Genomic DNA, 14,625 nt, shown 5'->3' on the forward strand with positions numbered 1-14,625 from the left:
TTCCACAGTAATGGGAGCATAATATCTGTCTTCAACTTCCTCTAAGACACACAAAAAGTGTGAATTTTTACTGATTTCAGGACTCATGTTGTCCAGTGGTTCTTTCTGGACTTCCCCATAGATACGGTCATGCTATTCTATGGCATTATTTTATGACCATGTTCCATGTGGATATAATTTTGTCTCTAAATATTTCACCAATTCTGCTAATGTGGCTTCAATTTGAGACATTCTGAGATTCACTTTCAGTGTCACACTGCTCTCACAAAATAAGTTCCCTTTAATGCACGTATGGCGGTGTGGAACACACTTGCCACGCCCAGTAGTTGCTCTACAGTCTGTACCCGGCCAACGCACCATTCATTATGTAGGAGGTTTTGTCTTATTGGGGAAAATTTGGATTTGGCGGTATTTTCTTACCATGATATTTTGGTGGTACACTCGCAGTAAACTGGCTTTACATTTAGAGCTAGTTTATTATTACCATATGTTGGTGAAAATACAGTGTTAGTTTATGTTGGTGGTAATTTTAGTGGTATCTTACTTTGTGGTATTTTCAGAATTACATTATTTTTGTGGTATAGTGGTGAGCATGGCTTTTTGTACTACAGCACCATCATAAAGCAAATCTTTCCTCTCTATTAGAATATCTCTTGGTCGCCTGTAGAGAACCTGTAGAGAGCCTGTAGAGAACCCCCCAGACCTATCACACCCTTAGAGAACCTCAGAACGACAACTATTATATGTGTCTGGTATTACTGGCTTATTTACATCCAGTAATCTATGTGTCTCATCTGACACTGCCTTCTTTTCCGCATGCAAAGAAGGACTCACTCACAACACCTACACACACCTTCCTACCTTGCAGGTATTTATTCACTTTTCCTTGCTTGCTATTTTAGCCACAGTTGTAAATTTGCAAATGCTTTACGCTCTGGTATAAACATCAAACCCTTGTGATTCCCCTGTGTAAAAAGTATTCACAGATGCAAGAAATTACACCAAAATCCCAGCCTTTGTTTTTTGTACACACTGTATTATATAACAATTATAAACAGAAATACATCTTACCACATGATATCATAGCATCAAGCTTACAAAACATAAAAGAGAACAGCAAACAACAGGCACATTGCAAAAAAATGAATTTGGTGTTCAGCACTTTTAAACATGGAGAAAAATAAACATATAATATAAGTTTTTTCTAACTCCCTTCACTGCCAACAAATGATGTCATCTCCCATGTGTACTCTTTCCTCACTTGGCACTAACTCACCCAGGCCAGTGAAGTTTGAAACTCTCCTTGTCAGGACCTTATCTGCATGACTCCGCTGTTTCACAGACCCAGTGCTAAGGACTCCTTCGCATCAAAGCCAGCAACTCGACCTCTTTATGTGGGGAGCTCCAGCTGTTTAACTTTGTGTCCAGCGCTCACACCCACATGGAGTCCAGCAACATTTATTTGGATAGCACCGTCTGTACCTCCGTCCCAGCTCGATCTGATCTCTTCCCCCTGGTTATTCCTTAAGAAAACTCCTCCTACCTATCACCCCGAGGTCAGCCTTCTATTGACGTGGCCCATCCACCTCCAATTTCTACCAATCAGAATAAATGAATGTGTCCGCTACCAGCCCTCGTTTTTCAAGACAATGAAGATTTCAGCCCTGCAAAGCAACTGTTGCCAATTGCTTTCCTGCAGTGGCATATTTCTGCCCTCCACGGAAAACACTCACATGGAATGAATTTCAGATTGTGCATCTCTTCATGGAAAATCTAGTGGATTTTAAACCGTGCATGTCAAAATATAGAATACATTTCATTGTGCACAGAAACTGCATTAATATTAGAGGGATTGGAGTTAATATATTAGTACAAGGTTAATTAATTATGTATTTCTAATGCAGTTCACACACATGAAAACATCCAATTTGCAAAAAGGTGCACCTCCTCATTTTCAAATGACAGCACACTGTGCTAAAACATTTTACTAAATGCTCTGAAAAATGGCCTGCTGGCTGTTACTGAAAACTGCTTTACACATATTGTGCACCTATTTTGAAATGGCTATATTTAGATATTGGATACTGCATACTATCAATAAAATCCCCTAATCTATCCTTACAGTCTACAGTATTGAGTGTATGGTTGGAGGCCGTAGACTGTAGGGTGTGTAGTCAAGAGTGTAGACCATCGGTACAAGCAGCGCAGAATAATATAGGTATGCATTGAACATTGTGATATTGGTATGTGGATTGCTGAAATATGTTCACAGAATACAATTTAGAGATTTTAAAGAAGTATTACACAAATAATGTTATACTTATTGTTTCTACTGTTGAGGGTCTGTGCAGTTGCTGTGCATGTTATGTGCAATGTAGTAATAATTGTTGTTTCATTCTCTGTGGTAATAGAAAACATAACATGTTAGAGCAGGTAATTTGTTATTTTGTAGTTTATTTCATTGCAGATATTTCTATAATTTGTGGACCCTCATAATTAGTACTGCATAGGTACTATGCTTTAAACAAGTGTACTGTGCAATATGTGCAGTTCCTGTGTTTCTTTGCATAATCATTGTGTCTGTGGGGAAAGAAAATCTATGCTGGATTTAAAAGAAAAACCTTCAAATGAGTTTGCTGTTATGCTGCTCAGTCAGTTTCCGTAACTTTGGTACTGGTTACAGCAATGTTTAAGGTGAATTGTTGCAGTAGGAGGAATTGAAATGGTGTATGATTTTTGTTTTGTAATTGCTGGTAGTATGGTTGCAGTTATATACCAGTTGGAATATTCGAATAGTTTACTTGTTTCCTTTTTTTAGCAGTATTTCTTTATGCATTTCGCTTTTGCTGATGTTTTGTAAGTATTGTGCCATTGCACTGTGATATTGCAGAAATGTGGGTGCAGTGCGTTACCTGTTGGCATATTGTAACTGTTGATCATTTGGGCATTTTTGAGGATATGCCTGTACCACTGTGGTTGCTGAAGATTTAGTTTGGCAGATTGAATGCTGCAGGCAATATTGAAGTGTTATGGCTGTAGTCAGATACCAGTTGGTGTATTCTAACTGTTTACAGTTTCCCATTTGTATAGTGTATATTTAGAAGCTTGTGCATTCTCGTTGGTACTTTCACATTTTTCAACATTCTGAAGTGCTGGTGCACCACTATGGGTTCTCTTTATGATGTTTGCATATTTCTCGCATTGGTATGGGCATTGTTAGACATGTGTTGCCTTATTTGAGTAGTTGGTGGTTTCAGAGGATACTGAGAATAGTTTTAAAACCTCATACTTAGTAGTTCTTTTTAAGCACCATGTAGGAAACAATATTTATGTGATTTCTTTTTTACACTTATTGGTTTTCTGTCTGTAATCATTGGGGAAAACATTGTACAGCAGGCACACTGATGTATTTGTTAGCTAGTTGCTGTATGCTAAGTTGTTCCACTTCCACGCAGTAGAAGGTGATTTTTTATGTGCAATTCTGTATGTACTGGTGGGTGTTGGGGAGTATGTTATTCTTCTTTTGTAGATCAGTGAGCACATTTTCATTTCAAGAATATGAAGTAGGCATTTGCAAGATGTGCTGGTTATCTCTGCTTTAGAGTAATTGAAGTATCATTGCACTTAAACCATGCACATTGCTTTTGAATGTATTCAGTATAGTGACCTGCAGTGGTTGTGTCGTCTGTGTGTGAAGGTCGTAAACTTGCAGTTGTGTTTGGTTCCATCTGCATACTATCTTAAAAGTATTAATATTACGTATTGGCTATTTGATTATATTTGTAACGTGGAACGATTCGCTTAATTGCAAGTCCTACACAATATGCTATGGTTTGCATTTTGTAAGAGTTGCTGAAACAGAATGGAATCAAAGTTTGGTATAGATACATAGACAAAACACTTGTTAGCACTTGTTATGACATGATGGCAGAGAATGCATGTATGTTTCCACATGTAGGAAATCTGGAAGATTTTATTTATGGGTATGTTTTTGCTTCACAGTACTTGTCGTGAGTACATTAGAAATTCCTGTGGATCTCCTTGTGTGTTTATAGTGAATCTCACCATTCCAGCACAGTAGTCCAATTCCTGCCTTATTCCTGAGACACTGTATGTGTTTTCAAGATTGTCTGTTGCATTTCTGTGAACGACTAGCATTTGTAAATGCAACTGTCCCAAGCCATTTAAATAAATGTTTTCAACAATTGCTGGCAATTGGAATAGAACAATGATTGCTACATTTGCATAGCTATTTACACCAGTTGTATTGGACAATTTGAATGGACCAGATCGTTCTGTTTCTGAGTACTGGATGGAAGTGCACATGGTTTGTTTGCAGAGGTAGTTTTCATTGTGTGTACAGTTGGGTATGCATTGTCCTTTTCAGTCCATTTGTCTGTGCTTTTGGAAGTTGATGGAGTATGAACTGATTTTACTTTCTTTGGTGGCACTGTTGGGAGATGATTTAAAAATTCTATGTTAACATATTCTTCAAACCAGTTGTGTTGGAGATAGAGTTTCATAAAGTATTTAGTTGTGCTATGGCTTGTTCAAACATAGGTATTGTCATACCGTGTACATCCAGTTTGTCTGTGGAGTAAATTAAGGAGTTGGCGTTAATTACATAAAGTTGAGATGTATGTGTGCTAATTATTCCATGGCATCAGTAGCACATGTTATGTGGCCAGTTGAGATTTTTGTGTACTAATTATTGTATGACATCAGTAGCACATGTGTTATGGCCATATAGGTCATGGATACTATCTGGTATTTAGGGTAGACTGTGCTTCCTTCGATAGTACACCAATCTGAATGTTTTTTAAAATGTTGGCGTAGGTGAGGTCTGCAGACTGACGCATGTTTTCAGTTAGTTCTATGTATTGGAAATGTTGCTAGAGATTTACATTCCCTATGCTTCCAAGAGTTATATGGCATAGTTTGTGTCCTTAGCTTTTAAAGATAGGTTCACCTTTCACTGGTATTAATTGAAGGAGATCTCCGAAAACAATCACTTGTTTCACTCCAAAGGGTTCTTCGTAGTCTATTTTGAGGACCTCCTGCAATCTGAGATGAATCAAGGCTAACATTAGCTTGGAGACCATGCTCACATCATCCATTAGGGGCATTTTCATTTATTTCAAAACTTTGTGTAGCTCCATAGCAGCTTCTGTTGAAAGTTTGTAGTAGTCTAATTTGTTTTGGTGTACTACTGAAGGAGTTGCCATCGGTGTAAAGTGACACCACCTATGTTGTAGGCAGCTAAACCTGTGGGGGTGGTTACAACAGCTGAATGCTTGTCATTTGTTAATTGTTGGAGGAATTAACTTTATTAAGAAGGTTTTGTCTGAACCAGCTTCACCACTTACAAATACCAGTACAGGTTTGTAGTGTTGACAGGTGCAAGTTTTAGTTTCATGCTGTATACCATGTTCAATTTCTTCAGTTGCTTTTAAGAAAATGGTACGCTGTGCATTCTTTAGTTGTGATTTTATTACTGACATATGGAGTTCTCTACTTCCGTCATGGCTAATTCTGCCTCATTTTCTAGGAGTGGCTGTCCAAGTGGTTCTTGGCTTCCTGTCACAGCAGGTTCACTGCTCTCAGGAGTGTCGACATTTAGTTGTGCTTAAAATTCTTCTCCTTCTTGGCGCTCATTGTCCAATATGGTTTTCAACTGCGTAAAGTTTATATCTGTTCTGGTACTTTCACTTGCATTGAAAGCACATTCATAGGAGGCATGGTTGTCTAATACATGTTCTTCTTTTCTCTATGGTTGCATTAGGGCTTTTTAAAGACAGCTTCATATGATTAATCAGACTGTGTTTGGTAAGTTCCAACAGGCTGCCTTCACAACTTTCAACTCTGTATTAACCTTTTTTCTCATCTGGTTTAATGTTATTTTTGTATGAGAAGCTTTTGGCTATGTGGTATAGGCACATGGTTTCTAAAGCAGTACTCCTGTTTGCATAGTATGTGTCCAGTAAGTTGTTTTTCAAATGTCCTGGCTGTTGGGATTGTTTTTGGTTATTGTTTCTATGCCTTTGTACGATTTCAGAACTCTTTTTCTGGATGAATCAGGACCAAGGCTTAGCCACACTATGTTTTCAGATTTCCCAGGTAAAGCGGTGCCGGTTAAATGGTCTGCGGCTTCGTACCAGCCACATTCTCTATGGGAGAGCATTTTTATGCCTCAGCTGTACAATTTCTGTGACAGTGTTTTGTCAGATGATATGTCATGCCAGAGGTCTTTGAGTTCTGTTTTCTCTGCTTTGGTCAAGTAGGCTGTGACAAATTGTGCAACTGCAGTGGAATTGTCTGCAATGTACTGCACATTTATGTTTGCATTCCATAGGAGGGCAATGATTGCAATGTAATCATTGATGTATTTTGATTTGTCTGTTATTTTTATGTAATATGTGTTCTTAGGTGATTTACCTTTGACACTATGTCTGACTGAAGATATGGAGTTGTATACTAGACCTGTTACTGAAACTGGTCTAGGGAAACCAAAGTGGCAATTGGTGTAATATTTCCATTTTTTTTTTATATTTGCAACAACAATATTTTCCACATTTGTGTCTTTGAAATTGTAAAATGTGTGCATGAAGGTCACTATGTGGCATATTTTTGGAAGAACTGCAAAACAGTGGCATCACTGTCATGACCAAATTTAGGAGCATCTTTAATCCATAATAGCATGTGGATGTGTGGTGCTCCTCTGGCTTGGTATTCTTTTCTCCAAAAGAAGTGTTGAACTTCTCTGAGGGAAAGAACAGTCTTATTACAAATAAAGTGTAGCATAGCAATGAAGCGATGCTGGAAATATCTTGATATATTTACAGGATCTAGAGGTCAGATTTCTCCTGGTGTTTTTATATCAATGTTTGTTTTGTTTTTGTTTGCTATGCGTAGGAAATCATGTAAATCTTCCCGTGCATATTCTGCACAACTTAATGTAACAAACCAAGTGGGTGGGCCAAGGTTTCCTATCATACAGCGTACATCTGCGTGACGTCGGAACCAGTGTTCTTTTGTACCATACATGTTTTCTAAAAGATTTGTAATACTTGACAGTAAAACCTCATCTTTTTCTTGCACTTTTTGTAATAATTGTGTAGATGACATATGTTGAAAATGGGTACCTTATTTTAATGTGTGTGCAACTCTGTAGCATAGAGTTGCTAGATCATTTCAAAGAGAAGGTGGATTATGTATTCCACGTTTTGTCTGAATCTGGGGTCGTCAGAATACATTTGTAAAGAGTGATATTCTGATGCTGTTATCTGTGTGGGTCTGTCATCGTACCTTCCTCCTTTGCCAATAGGGAAGAGTAGAGGAAAGGTATGTGCTTAAATACTTTTTTCCCATATGCTGATTGGAGATCCTTTGTCTTGTCACATTTAGTACATTTCCAGTGCATCATCTATAGTGTCTTTAGAGTGTAAAGGATGAATTGTATAAAGGTCTAAAAAATTGGATTCTGTAGCAGGATTTAGAAGTTGAAATTGACCAGTTTATGGTGACTCTTGAATTATTTCAATGGTTTTTAGATATTGCACAGCTTGTCTAACTTTATGTAAGTCCCCGAGTTGTTGACACATTTTTTTGTCTTTTGTATTTATGCCATTTACTAAGATAATTAAAGATTGATCTATTGGCCGTTGCACTCCTAGAGCGTGTATGTTTTCTTTGAGATCTAATGATAAATAAACTACTTTGCCGTGAATGCCTTTCACTAATTCAGAGGGAGGTCATTTTGCTGTTTTTGGTTGAAGGTGTATTATTGCTTGAAATGGGTGCACTGTTTGAATTATGATGCTCTTATATTATCTTAGTTGTTGCAGGGATTTTGGAAGTGGAAATAATTCCAAGTTATTTGTGATAGCACGTGAAGGTGTTTGGTTGTTGTCAAGTTTTGCAGTGCAGTAATAGCAAAAATTACGGGGTCAGTAATTACGTATTTGTTTTCTACTATAAGGTAGAGAGCTAATTGGAACCATTTGAAATCTTCATTGACTTCTATTTTGTACGTTATGTCTACAGTTTTTGTGCTACTTTTAGCAAAAGTCCTCCGGCAACACAGAGACATGGTTTGGTACTTCAGCAGAGGTACTTTTAAATTTTAGTATTTCTTTTTTGTATGTGTGTAGTAGAAGGTTTCCATCTGTACAATTGCTGCTAGTCTGTTGTAAAGCTATTGCATTTTGTAAGTGGCTTTAATATTTTCTCTGGATATACTCTATTTCTTCGAATAGTTGTTTGGTTGTACCATGTAGAAGATTGTTATTTAAATTGGCTAGTGCTAAACCAGGACTTCTAGCATAGTAGAGTTTATGGACCAGATTTCTTATAGATGAATGATGCATTGATATTTTGATATGATGGAAGGTGCTTTTGCAAATAGATCCTGAAATGCACGCTAATTAATGTCCTTGTTGTCCTGTGTATTTGCGCACTGGACAGGCATTCATATTTTGTAGTAGTTTCATTTTGAATTTGTCTTTGCTATTGACATACTGATTGAGGAACTGGCATAAAGATTTGAAAGATTTTTTGGCAATGTTACACATTGATGTGCATGGCCATTTGTAGACTGGACGTTTTGGTTCAGTAGAATGGAGAGGTGATACTGAGTTTTCTGGTGATATTTTTGTGAGCAGAGTTTCTTGTTCCAAAATGGTGTTATTATGTTTTTCATACATTCGTCCACTGCTATGTATGGCAATTTGGTTTGTTTGCTTTTGTGTTTATGCTTCTTCGTCAACACATGGTTATGTGCTCGTGGTGTGACTCCATTCACCTCCACAGATGTTTAAGAATCTATTTTTGTTGATATTCCATTTATTGAGAAGTAATTTTGTAGTTTAGTAGTTAGTTTTGTTAGTGGTTTCATTCTGTTTAAAAATAAAATAAATAACCTCCTTTTGAGAAGGATTGCACTGTCTATGAGAGCTTCTAGGATTCATTTTCTACGGTAGGTTTTAAGGGTTATGCATGATTTCTCTCGTGTTTTTATAAGGTTCAGAAGGATGTTGTAACATATATTTCTTGGCATGATTACTTGCCACTACATCAATATTTATAGGTGCAGAGTTAGCAGTAGTGGTAGCTGATGTCTTGTTAATCACTTTCTGTTTTGTTTTACATTTTGATATAAGAGGCAAACTTTCTGTACTGGAAGCTTGTTTTGTTTTGCTTAATGACTGTATTAACTGTTTTGTTTGAACTTTTTGTATACAATCTGCTGGAGATGGATGCTTATTTTGTACACTGTTGTTTTGATTTGCTCTACTTCTGCGTTGCTTTCTACAGAGTTGCTTTTTGGTAGGCATTCTTTGGGATCTGTTGGAGAAAAAAGAAAGTGTGGGTTGGGCTCTTGTGCAGTGTATGCATGCTTTGTGCATGAGTGTCTGAGTATGATGGTAAGGATGATTGTGAAGGTGTGTGTTTGTGCAATGGGCAGCTACATCAAGTTGGGAAGGCTATTCTTGTGTTTGTGTGTTACTATACTGGGCTTCAGATGACAATATAAAGTATGCATCTGGTAAGGGGAAACACTAATACTACATCTAATGGTAAAGGGTTAATACACTTGTTTGTTCTACAATACTAAAATGGTACTGTGTTTGAGTAACAGTTAAAATATTATCTCAGTATTCTACTTACTTTTTTGTATGGGAAGAGTAGGTTTCTTCTAAGTTCTTGTTCGTACTTCAGACGCTGCTGCTTTTTAGGAGAGTGGTCTTCACTGCAATTGCAAAAGAAAGAAGTTAGTGAATATGTGTGTTTATAGCACTTTTGTTAATGTAGACATTGTTTTTGTTTTTGTTTTTGTAGTAGCAGTGTTTTCTTATAACTGAGAATAGTATGCACATGCACTTTCCTTTGCCTTTGTGCATCCTGTATATTTTATTTAGAATCTGTTAGTTGAATATGTTTTAGAAATTGGTATAATAGTAAACATATAGAGCACACTTGTTTTTTTAATGTTATGTTATTGGATGTTAAGAGATAGAAGAAATAATCATATGCATTTTTTTGCTATTTTTACAGGGTAAATGGCAGAGATTGTACAAAAAACGTACAATGTATGCATTTGTGAAGGTGTGGGAAATAAAACAGAAGGATTACATATAGAGGCAATGGTGTTGTTTCAGCTGGGAGCCTTTCTAATGATATTGTCTGTGTGTGTGCTTGAATTAAGATGCATTTACTCATCCCGGCTGCGTGTAATTTTATAACACAATGGACAGCCTTTTTCATAATTATACTGTTTTTTATTCCATCTTTTAATATGAAATAACTTTTTTTGGACAAAGATTTGGAGCGCAGACAAGTTTGCAATTGACACTTCATCATAGCAGATGGGAGAAATCAAAGGAAGTTCATTTTACAGTTTACACAGGTTAAGTGGCAGTTACTGTGTTTATATGTATTCCTATAAGAGGTGTACATGTACTGTGTAGAAAATATTCAAACCTGTAGTCTGTGTTCATACATGTGGATGTGCAGGAATCTGCAAGTAGGAATCTTGGGAAGTTCTATAGTGGTTGTTGCTGTAAGTCCTTTGCAGCCTCAGCCCAATTGTAATTAGAGTGATCAATAGTACATCTAAAGTGCTGAACTGTGATGATGGAGTTAGATGTAGAGTTCTTGGATGTGATTGGTGGATAATTGTGTGACTGCTTAACAGTAGCCAATGAGGAAATAATACAGGGATTGAAGTGGTAAGGGTAGAAGGGCTACCCCAGTGTTACACGCTCTGCAGACACCACGGCTGTCCGTGGACAGGGCGTGCCACATCTCAGCAAATCCAGCATGGAAAGGGGACTGTAGGGATCAGCCAATCAGATGTTGAGGTTGTGGTTTGTGTTGAAAGAGGCTTGTGTAGTGAAGATGGCAGAGTTGGAGAAAGTCAGGGTGTTGGTGGTTGGAGATATGTTTGTGCATAGTTTGGAGTAGTATGCTTAATGCAGGAATGTGGCAAACAGTTTTGATGTTAAAGGATTGGAGGTGGTGTGGAGCACTGTGCTGTGTATCAATGTGCAGGGGATTGTACAAGTTTCTGGAGATATGGGCAGGGTGAACAGTCCACATGTAGTTGTTTTGCACTGTGGTGCTTTGCATTTAGGCTATGTCAGTGCCCCTAAATTGTTGGCAGATTTGGAACACTTGGTTCAGGCAGTAATGAAAATACTTCCAAATGCCAAGGTTATTTTTTTCTTGGTTAGTACCTAGGGCAATATGGGACAATAGTTTTGTTTTTTGTCCTCATAAAATATTGCAAGGTGTGCAATCAACCGAGACATGTTGCTTTCATGCTTAGAGCTGGTATGTTCTTTCGTAATAATGAGAACATTGATTCTGGTAATGTTGTTTATTTTAAAGAAGATGGCATTTCTTTATCTTTTATGGGAAATTCCATGCTGTTTTAGAACATAAGGGTTGCTTTTGAGAAGCTAATGTGAATATTTTAATAGGAAAATAAGAAAAAAAAATACAAAATAAAAAGTGTTTCTGAAGCATCTGCAAAAAAAGAAAAACAAAGGCTCCTTTCAGAGCCAACCTCAAAGGGGAAATGGGGCACACTATTTAAATTTGCATTCCCCAGGGGATTGGATTGGTTAATAAGGTTTACCGGGTGTGTTGTGTAAGGAGAGTTTGCCAGTACGTATTTTTCCTGAGAGAAGAGCAGATAGCTATGGTTGTGTGTTTCAGAAAGCAGATTGTTTGGATTTTGGGAGATATGTGGATAAATTCGTTGGAGGTGCATGCAGATCGCTGTGGTGTGGCTGCATATCTTGGATTCTCTCATGTGGAAGTGCATTGACATGGAGTGTGTGGAATGAAGTGGTTGGATTTGGTACCTCTCTATGCTACTTTGGTGACACAGCGTCATCCAGATATTATTATTATTATGCATTGTGGAGTGAACAGTTTAGGACATGTGTCTGGAATCTCTTTGCATTTTGCAATGAAAGAAGGACTTGGGGAAAGTCATGGACATGTATCCAAACTCCAAAGTAATTTTTTCCTGTATTGTGCAGAGAAAAATGTGGCTGCATTCTTTTTCATTTGGTCCACAAATGGAGAAAGCAAGGTGCAATGTGAAGAAGGCTGTGTGTGCCTTTTTGAGAGATGTTGGTATGTCCTCTTTTCAGAATGAAAAAAGTAGGTGTTGACCATTTGAAGTTTTTGAAACCCAAAAAAACCACCACAAAAAGGCTCTTTTCAGAGCCAACACTTCCTCCTATAGAAAAGAGCAATGGTTCTGATAGGACAGCACCCCCGAAAAAATAAATGTTCGCGGACTGTCCGCAGACTTCTAAAAAATGCACAGGGCCCTGCACTATTTATTTCTTACCTCTATTTTTAAACTGTGAAAGGCGGCTCGGAAAAGAGCCTTTATTTTGTTTTTTGTTGTTTTATATTTTTGGGGGGTTTTTAAACACGACACACAAGGAAAGGAGGGGAAAGGAGGGTAAGTAAGGGACACCAACTACGGGGATAAGAAAGGGCAGGTGGAGAGAGGAAGATGTAGGGTGGGCCTTATTGAGGTAGGTTGCAGACCTTCTCATGCTCCTTGACCGCAGTCTCGAAAGCACTCCGAAGGTTCTCCCCCCTGCAGAGTACTGCGTCGCAATACATGCACAATATTGTGACCCTCGAAAGGTATGGGTCAACAGCATCATGAATGGCCTGCAAGGCAGCTGGAGAGATGCACTGTCCCACAGGAGTGTCTTTTGTGGTGACAGGAGCGGAAACGGAGGATGCTGCAGAGGAACTCAACCTATTACGTTTATCGCAAGGTACAACCTTATGAATAGCCCCACCGTAGAACGACTTTAGGTGTTCCTTCATTGATGTAGTACCATAGCTATACAAACCTTGCCATGACTCAGCATCATGCGGCACGGAGTGCAGACCACCTTGAACGCATGAGCTTTTGCCTTTCCATCAACAGTGGTAAATAACTGCCACACACAAAACTCACGATGAGTGCTAGTAGTAGGGACTTCCACTACCTCATCCTCTTCATCCCTCTCCTCTGCATCCTCACACCTGTTCCCCTCTGCCGGCCCTTGGGGAAGTGGTGGTGGTGGTGGTGGAGGGGGTGGGGGTGCTGATGCCGAGGCAATAGCAGCAGAAGCAATTTGGGATGCCATCTGGAAGTTTAGTAACCAGGAACCAAGAACAGCCACCTGAACAATTGTCCTGTTGTTTATCTTGCAAATCGAAAAGCAGAATGAGGGTCAGCTCTGGGGTGTGGTTACTGCAGGCCATGTAATATATATATGTTACACGGCCCACGGTAGTGGCTGTGTAGTTATGGTTAAATTGCTAATCCCATGGGAAGAGCACTTTTTGGGTGGTTTATAACTTCGCTCTCCCTGGACGAATCCTCACCAAACTTTGCAAAAAAAATATAGTAAGGTTTTTTTAGGGGGGGGGGCAAAGTTATAATGGGGGTCCCAAAATGTATTTTTTCCATAAAGTGCATGGGGAAAAACTTTGCTCACGCCTACAGCTCAAACCGCTGGACGGATTTGCACCAACTTTGATGCAGGAGCAGCAGCTTGTTCCCAAAAGCGTGCTTTTGAAAATTTGGTGTAAATCCGTCCAGTAGTTTTTTGTAAAATGACCAAAAGGTAGGTCTAAAAAAAGGTTTGATATCTATGTCCGATCCGCGGACAGGACACCGATAGGCTAATTGGCTTGCGTCATGTCCTCTGACATGCAACGTTTTCACTGATTGGCTGGGTTGAAGCGTGAGAGGCGTCATATTCTTTTGATGCATCCTCCATCTTGGATCTACGGACATCCACGGACAGCACAGCGATGAACGGGGGAAAATACAACTTTGGGGAGTGTTTTGGTGTGTAAGAGTGCTTGGGGAGGGTGGGGCAGTAAGAGATGGGTCAAATGCTGTATTTGTTTAGGTGGCAGGCGCCCCTGATGTGTTTGTCATGTCTACAGTCACTGCGGCAGTCCGCTGACATAAAAAATGCATTTCTGGCTATTTTACATTAGTATGATATTGGCTTTGGGTTGTTAGTAGAGTATAGATTGTATTTAATATCCTGTATAAGTAGCCAATTTGGCACAGTTAAAATGTTTGATTCTATGGGTTTGTTATGCTGTGGTGGTTGTGGCCAGGGCATAGAGTCTTGGGTGCATGTTCGAAGGCCTTCAGCCATGCAACAACCGCCCATACAATCAAACATTCCTCAAATATACACAAATCAAAAGTTTGTGTACTGTTTGATTTGAAGGGTTTGTTTGTGAAGTTTTGGCTAAGTCATGCAATTAAGATTGTAGAGTTTGGTAACAAGCACTGGAGTATAACATATCCATGGAAGTAAACATTTTGGATTGTGGTGTATGGTTACATGTTTGCTTCAATGGTTGTGTTATGGAGCAGTATTTGTGAGTTGAATTATTATATTTTTACTGTTTGATTTTTTGTGATTGAATATATTTTTTTCATGACTTGGGTTACTGGAGCAGATACTCCTTTTCAATTTCTGTGATAAAAGAAAAGGTCATGTTAGTGTAGGCAGTTCATAATGAGTTATTGCATTGCATAATATACATTTCTGCATTATTTCGACCCTCATATTTAGT

The sequence above is a fragment of the Ambystoma mexicanum genome, chromosome 7q (genome assembly GCF_040938575.1).
Source record: "Ambystoma mexicanum isolate Mex_15411 chromosome 7q, UKY_AmexF1_1, whole genome shotgun sequence".
NCBI classification, from domain to species: domain Eukaryota; kingdom Metazoa; phylum Chordata; class Amphibia; order Caudata; family Ambystomatidae; genus Ambystoma; species Ambystoma mexicanum.